Below are 7,546 nucleotides of genomic sequence, written 5' to 3'. Positions count from 1 at the left end.
CTATGTTTTCCAAAATTATTCTCTCTGATAATAACTTATTTATATTTAATATTAAAAAAATTTGTAAACTTGTTTGATCCAATAATGATAAGTTATCTGCTCACTGAGTGTCAACTTAACCCGTTGTTTTTCAATCTTTTTATGATAAAAATTAGATAGCTTTATTTGTACCTTGGAGCTTTGGAACATGAGAATGATCTTTTAGAGTGCTTGATGCTGAAAGTTATAGTTATATTGGTCATGTTACTATTCTTATGTAATAAGAGTCTTTTGACTCATTAGAAAGAACTTGTTATAATGTAGTTTTTGCTGTGGGACTTCTATATATCAATAAAGTTTCTTTTAAGTGAAGTTTATTTGTAATATAAAAGTGCACCACAGGCTTAGCATGTGCTTTCTGCACGTGTTGCTATTGTCATGCATCTCAAAGTGAGTTGTGCATTTTGGGAGCGTGACAAGTTGTTGTGATGCCCACGTCGAGAAAAGTGTGAAATTTGTGTAGCTTATATAGGTAAGCCCAAGACACAAGTGTAATATTAACTAGTAGATTTTGGCAATGATTTGAGCCAAACAATGCATTATACTTTGTGGGTCACATTTTCATGCGCCAATGGGCCCACTGGCCCAATGCATGACAAATGTTATTAGAGCAGTTGCTAGCCAGAATGTGGAGCTAAGAGCTACACGAGACTAAGTGCTACATTGTGTGAGCTCAGTGGGAGCCACCTCTAGAACACATAGGAGTCATCTCTAGAATCCATATCGCCCAACGATATTTGGGTGTGCCAATTATCATCTCGCGATGAGGATGTCACCTTTGTAAGATAGGGTGATTATGATGCCCGAAGTGTGAATAGCTCCACATCAAGAAAGGTGTTAAAAATTTTGTAGTTTATATAGGTAAGCATAAGACTCAAGTGTAACATTGACTAGTCGATTTTAGCAGTAGTTTGAGCCAAACAATGCGTTACACTCGGTGGGGTCCTAAGGGTTTGCACATGCCAATGGATTGGCGCGTGCAAACCCGGTGTGTGACAAATGGATCAGAACAGTTTGCCAACCGAAAGTGTGGAGCTAAGTGCTATGTGGGGCTTAATGCGACACCATGTGAGTGGAGGGGGAGCCACCTCTAGAGTTCGTAGGAATCACCTCTACAGTCCACATTGCCTTGCGATACTGGGATGTACCATTTGTCGCGCCCCGAGCTTGTGGACCCATTGGTGCGTGTAAGTCGCGGGGTCCAATGAGTGTAACACGTTATTTGGCTCAAACCACTACCAAAATTAACTAGCCTATGTTACACTTGAGCCTTGGGTTTACCTATATAAGCCATACAACTTTTCACATTTTTCCTGACATGGGATTATTCACACTTGGGGCATCACAATCACCCCATCTTACAAAGGCAATGTCCTCGTCACGACATGATAATTGGCACATTCCAATATTGTCAGGTGATGTGGACTCTAGAGGTGGCTCTTATGAGCTATATAGGTGGCTCCCATTGAGCTCATATGGTGTAATATTTACCCCGCATAGTACTTAACTCCACACTTCTGGCTAGCAACTGCTCTGATACTATTTGTCACGCCCTGGGCCCTAGCACATGCAAGTTGTGCGAGCCACCGAGTATAACGTGTTGTTTGTCTCAAACCACTACAAAATCGACTAGCCAATGTTTCACTTGGATATTAGGCTTACTTATATAAGCTACATAACTTTTCACACGTTTCCCAATGTTGGACTATTCACACTTGGTGCATCACAGAGACATACAAGACCACAGCAAATACATGGGACTAGTCCCGTGTATTTGTCAAGTTTATATGTACCCAGTTGTGCCCAAAAATTAGTGCACAATCCCCATTTGATCTCTCTCTCTCTCTCTCTCTCTCTCTCTCTCTCTCATTGCTTAGCTTAGGTATAGGCTACAAGCAACATGGAGGTTGAGTACCAAGAGGTTAGTACAACTTCTCATATTCCTTCTCTATTAATTAAAATTATCTTCCTTGTCTTCTTTTATTTTTCTCTGTGATTTTCAAATTTATGAGTTGAATAATGATTTAATACATCTTCGTGAACAGGGTCACATTAGGAATGCAAGAGGAGTGAAGCTCTTTACGTGTAGATGGCTACCACTTTCATCTTCACCCAAGGCCCTTGTCTTCCTTTGCCATGGTATCTGGAAAATTACAAACAGCACCCTCTCTTTTTTTTTCTTCTCTTTTTTTTTGCATTCTTCATTTTGAAATTTATTCTTTTTCCTCTTAGGAAAATAATTGTGAATTAGTATTTTTTTTTTCCTTCTGCCGTTTTGCAGGGTATGGCATGGAATGTAGTGAATTCATGAGAGGTACTATTATAAGAAATTTTATTCATTTGTAGTTATGGCTCGTTCACATCTTCCCTATTTCTAGTAGTTTAAGGGCATGTTTGGCTAATACTTATTTTCTGAGGCCTTATAAGTTACTTATTAGTTATTTTTACTTATTTTTCCAAGGGCAATGTAGACATTTGTCAACAATAAGTAAATCTCCTTATAAGTGGACAAAAAATAAGTTGGGAAATCCCAACTTAGTTTTTGGCTACTTACAAGTTAAAAAATAAGTAAAAAAAAGTGAACTTTACCGAACATGAATTTGGAACCATCTGAGAAAAAACAAAGCCAAACACGCTCTAATTAGATTCCCTTGTTTATTTAATAATAAGCTAGCATACACTGTATAAAAAATGAAACAAAATTTCTAATTTTATTTTCTTAATTTGAGGTTTTCTTGATTTGCAAGTTTATTCATGCTCATAGATACTTTTACGATATTTATGAAAATAAAAGAAGGGAGTTTAATTACCTGTACTGTACCAGATTCTCTAATTTAAGATGCAAGTCTAAAACATCCAAGTTTTATAACTAAAACTACTAACTTTATGAACTTCTATGGATTGTTTTTTCCCCTCGTTATAGATGCTGACAGTAAAAAAGTTCCAGATCAAAAGTAGTTCAGCCATCTTTGTCAAAAGAAATCACTCTTACTAGCATTTTCCTAATTTAAAATAAAAAATTTCCAGAACTATAGTCTACTTCTTCCACCATATCCAATTAAAAAATTACCTACCTTCTAAGACTTTATCCAATTAATCTCTATAAAAATATTGGCTCTCTCTCTCTCTCTCTCTCTCTCTCTCTCTCTCTCTCTCTCTCTCTCTCTCTCTCTCTCTCTCTTACGATATCTCTTTGCACTCTCCCTCAACTATCTCCTAATCTCTCCCTCAACTCTCTATCGATCTCTCCCTCCATCCTGTTCATCCTCTCTCACATCACCTCCTTCTCCCTCAATTTCTCTCTCCTTCTCTCCAAATCCAAACCGAGCCTCCTCCCCAAAATTTCTCTCTTGATTCACTCCAACACCGAGTGTTGCCATCTACCTCAATTTTCTTTAGCGTTGTTGAACTCCAATGCTATCTAACCTCTATGTTACAACCAGAGAGTGAGCTCATGCAAGCTGAAGTCTGTGGAGGATGACGACGATCTGAGTGGGTACAAAGAGGGAGACAAAGGAGAAGGGGTAGACTTCTAGGTTGTATGTGATGGATTTATGGATTTTCTATATGGACTATATTTAAGTTATTAATATAGGCTATTTGTAAATAAATAAACTTGGTATGTTTAGATTTGTTGCAATATTTTTGTGTATGAATATAATATGTGTTGTCGTGGAATGTTATCTATTGTGTTTTGTTGTGATATTTTGGATTGATTAGATGTGTATTAAGTTATATTTATTTCTTAAAAATTATAAGTTATATAGAGATTATACTGTTTTGGATATGTGTATGAGGTGAATTTGAATTTTTTATGCACAGGATATACGCAGGAGATAAGTAGGAACAAATGCATGCATGTTTCGTGCATGTTAGAAGGTGTCTATAGAACCTATCTTGTGTTTTTCGAAACTATTCAGAAGATACATGGGACTACTAGTCTCGTGAGTTTTCTGTGTTTGTTTAAAGGCTAACTAGTGCTCGCTAAACACACGAGACTAGTAGTCCTGTGTGTTTTAAATATCAAAATTTGTAAAATCAGTATCTTTTTGTCCAGGCATGGTGAGTTGGCCAAAAAGAGGTTGATTTACTAATTATTTAGCAAAAATATTATTTTTGCTAATTATTTTTTAAAAAGAGTCTTTTTAAAAAGATCTCCTTACAAGTAATATGATATAGACACAAAAGAACACTTTCATCCCCTTGCTTATTATGTTGTTTGTAACGCCTCCTAATTGTGGAAAAACTCCCCAAAAATGGACTTTCACGTCATATTATTTTTTTGGGAAAATCACGATTTCTTGGGAATGCGATGTTTACATTGCAAAAAATAAAAAACATAAGTTGGAGAAATATGATTCCAAAAAAGTGATCTCTCTTTGTTTGAACCAAATAAGAAAAATTGATGAAAAGCACTTACACCACATGGTTTCCAAAAGAAATAAATAGTAAAAAAACTCTATTTCAAGAAAAGCTAAAAAAATACTTGGAAAGTGGTATTTAGATAAGTTTTTCATTTCAAAGGAAATTTACCAAAAAAAAATTTGGGGGCTCCATGAGCACCAAGTGGCATACCCTAAAGGTGAGCAAATAATCGGTTCGGTTGGTTTTGAGTAATTTTGATAAAATTGAACCAAATCATTCTTTATTCAAAACAGAACATAACTAGCCAAAATTAGTTCAGTTGGTTCGGTTTGGTATACTTGGTTGTGGATTCGACTCATTTAATTAAGAAAAAGAGCTATCTTGATCTAAAAGAAAGACACATGTTAAAACATTGATGGAAGAAAAATGGGTATTTAAAAGAATTGACAAAAGAACGATTCAAATCAACTGAAACAACAAACTTTTAAGGAAAAAAGAACAATGTTGGTGGACTATCAAAAAGAATGAAGGAGTATGTTTTCACACAATTAAGAAAGTGGTTGGTTTAGTTAGATCAGGCTGAAATTTTCTCAAACCGAACCACCAAAATTCGGTCAGTTTAATATATTTAAACCAATTAGTGATCATCCTTCCATACACCCAATAGGCATGAGGCATTGTAGAACAAATAAACATTATTTAATCTTGTCACATTCTCATTTGCATGTGGTTTGTTCTACAAATCCTCTAATTAGGCTGGTGCATGCCACATTAGTGCTTATTGAGTGTTGGGGAATTTTAGTCCTCCCCGCGAACAGCGATCTTCACAACTCAAAAGCCAACTCATAATCGATAAGATAGAAAATAACCACAATCAAGAAGAAAGAACACTAAGATTTACGTGGTTCAGTTAACTAATTTCGACCTACATCCACGGGACAACAATACGAGAAACCCACTATGTATCAGGGAGAACTACAAGAGGAACTACTCAACTCTCGTCTCTCAATCTCTCAACCTCACATACATAATCAACTCTTATATTCTCTCCAAAACCCACCCCTTATAATCTTTTGAACGGACAAAGACTGTGAAACCCTCTCCTAATGATGTAATCTTTTACACAGATAAAGACTACGAAACCATCGCCTCTTGCACAATATTCTTGAATCAAGCTACGCCCTCTGCTAATCCTAGATTACAAGAATATTAGCTCTCTCTCTCTTCTACTTGGTTTTTCCTCCAACAATAAAAGAATATATATATATGGAAACTAAAACCCTATCTCTAGCCTAACTTCCTAATTAGAATAAGTTTCAAACTCATAATCATGATGAGACCCAATTTCTAATCATGATAGATCTCTAACCATATCTAATTCTCATGAAGTTATATAAAGAATCAAAGACACAATCCCAACAATCTCCACCTTGGATTTGATTCCCAAACTCCCTTGAAGATATATCATCGTCGTCTTAAAACTTTGCATCTCCTGCTAGAGTCTTCTATTCCTTTTCACACTTCAAATCAAAACACCTGCACTCCTAATCAGAACACATGCACCCCACTAGATGCCCGTATGACCCTCACTTTCATATGCCTCGTTGTGGCGCCTTCACCTCTCTTGTGCGTACCAAGAGATCTTCGCCACATCTGACATTAGAAGCAAATCAACTATGCTTCTCCTCCCAAACTGAACTTGATAGTAGCCTCCCCCCACTTGTTGTCCTCGTACTACCTGCATCGCTCGTCTATCATATCGGTGCACCTCTCATACTCCACACTACGAGCCAGGTACCTTCATCTCCTCCATCATTTGGCTTGGACCAAATATGAGTGCTCGTCGTCTTCAAGTCCAATGTTACCATCTCCATCAGCATGTGTGTCACTCAGTCGTGCATGCTTGCAAGCTCCACATAATCTGGTATTGTCCTCCTAGAGTCTACACACCAACCAACTCCTACTCCCGCGATGACTCTGAATAATTATATGCTAACAACTCTACTGCTAGAATCACATATGATTCTCTACACCAGTTTTATCCGTCGTATACTCGTTTGCCCTATCTGCCATGCTGCAAAATGTTTCTTACTGTTGAATAGCAGAATATCGAACTTCGGACCCGAAGAAGTCATCATCGTCTAACCACAATCAAAATTCAAATTAGCCACTGTAGAGATTGAATTTGATAAAACCAACATTAAAAACAAACTCAGTACACCGAAAAACCCTAGGAGTGACTCCTAGATCACCAAAATCCGTCTCCAAATCCTCGATCAAAAGACAAATCTATCTGCACCGTCGTATTTGATTTAATAGTTTGTAAACAAATCCTCACCCACGTGAATAGTGTTCCCACTGCTGCTACAGTATTTCTTGCTGATACGGGTGTATCTTCTCTTTGGAACTTAGTGATCCTTATGGGAGCTTAAGGATAGATGATTCTCATGGTAGCTTAAGAAAAGAGGTGTAAAACAGCATAGTGGAATGCAGGTTGAAGCGTGGAACGAGACGACGAATCGAAGAATTAAAGCATCCAATTTTAGCCTATGAGTCGACTCATAACAGTCATGAGTCGACTCATCAGGTTGAGTCGACTCATGTCTGTCATAAGTCGACTCATAAAAACTCAATTGTTTGTCACCAGTCTCTGACTAGTCGACTCATCTCAGTCATGAGTCGACTCATTACTGGTTTTGTGTTTTGTCCAGTTTCGGACGAGTCGACTCATCTCAGTCGTGAGTCGACTCATCGAAAGTTTTATGGTTTGTTTGGGTTTCTGTTTGCACGAATTCCTGTTAGGTTTGGGCTTGGTTATTTACCACTTTGACATCCACATTGTTACACCTATATAAGGGATTGTTTAGGATTTCTAATGAAGGAGAGGTAATCAAAGTGAGATTCTGTGACGCCCCTGGGTTCACACAAGGCTGCAGTCCGAGGTGAAACCAAGAATGTCAAACCTGCCATGCACCACACCGTGCAATAACATGTTTCACCATCACAACTCTATCACTCTAGTGGGTCAATAATAGGTGTAGGTACAAAAGCAAGTAAGAGATAGTACAAGAGATAGCTGATGAAACGATAGAAGTAAAATGGTATTTCATCATCCAACATACAAGAATATAAAGTTAAAATC

At 37.3% G+C, this 7,546-nt stretch overlaps 1 long non-coding RNA gene across 1 annotated transcript; it reads left to right on the top strand.

Moving 5' to 3' along the window:
• On the top strand, window positions 1,877-2,395 carry LOC109851489. Its single transcript, XR_002249837.1, has 3 exons — window positions 1,877-1,960; window positions 2,085-2,178; window positions 2,321-2,395. It is a non-coding gene; the product is annotated as an uncharacterized LOC109851489 (long non-coding RNA).

This window comes from Asparagus officinalis, chromosome 8 (assembly GCF_001876935.1).
Source record: "Asparagus officinalis chromosome 8, Aspof.V1, whole genome shotgun sequence".
In the NCBI taxonomy this organism is placed as follows: domain Eukaryota; kingdom Viridiplantae; phylum Streptophyta; class Magnoliopsida; order Asparagales; family Asparagaceae; genus Asparagus; species Asparagus officinalis.
This window is presented reverse-complemented; position numbering and strand designations above follow the sequence as displayed.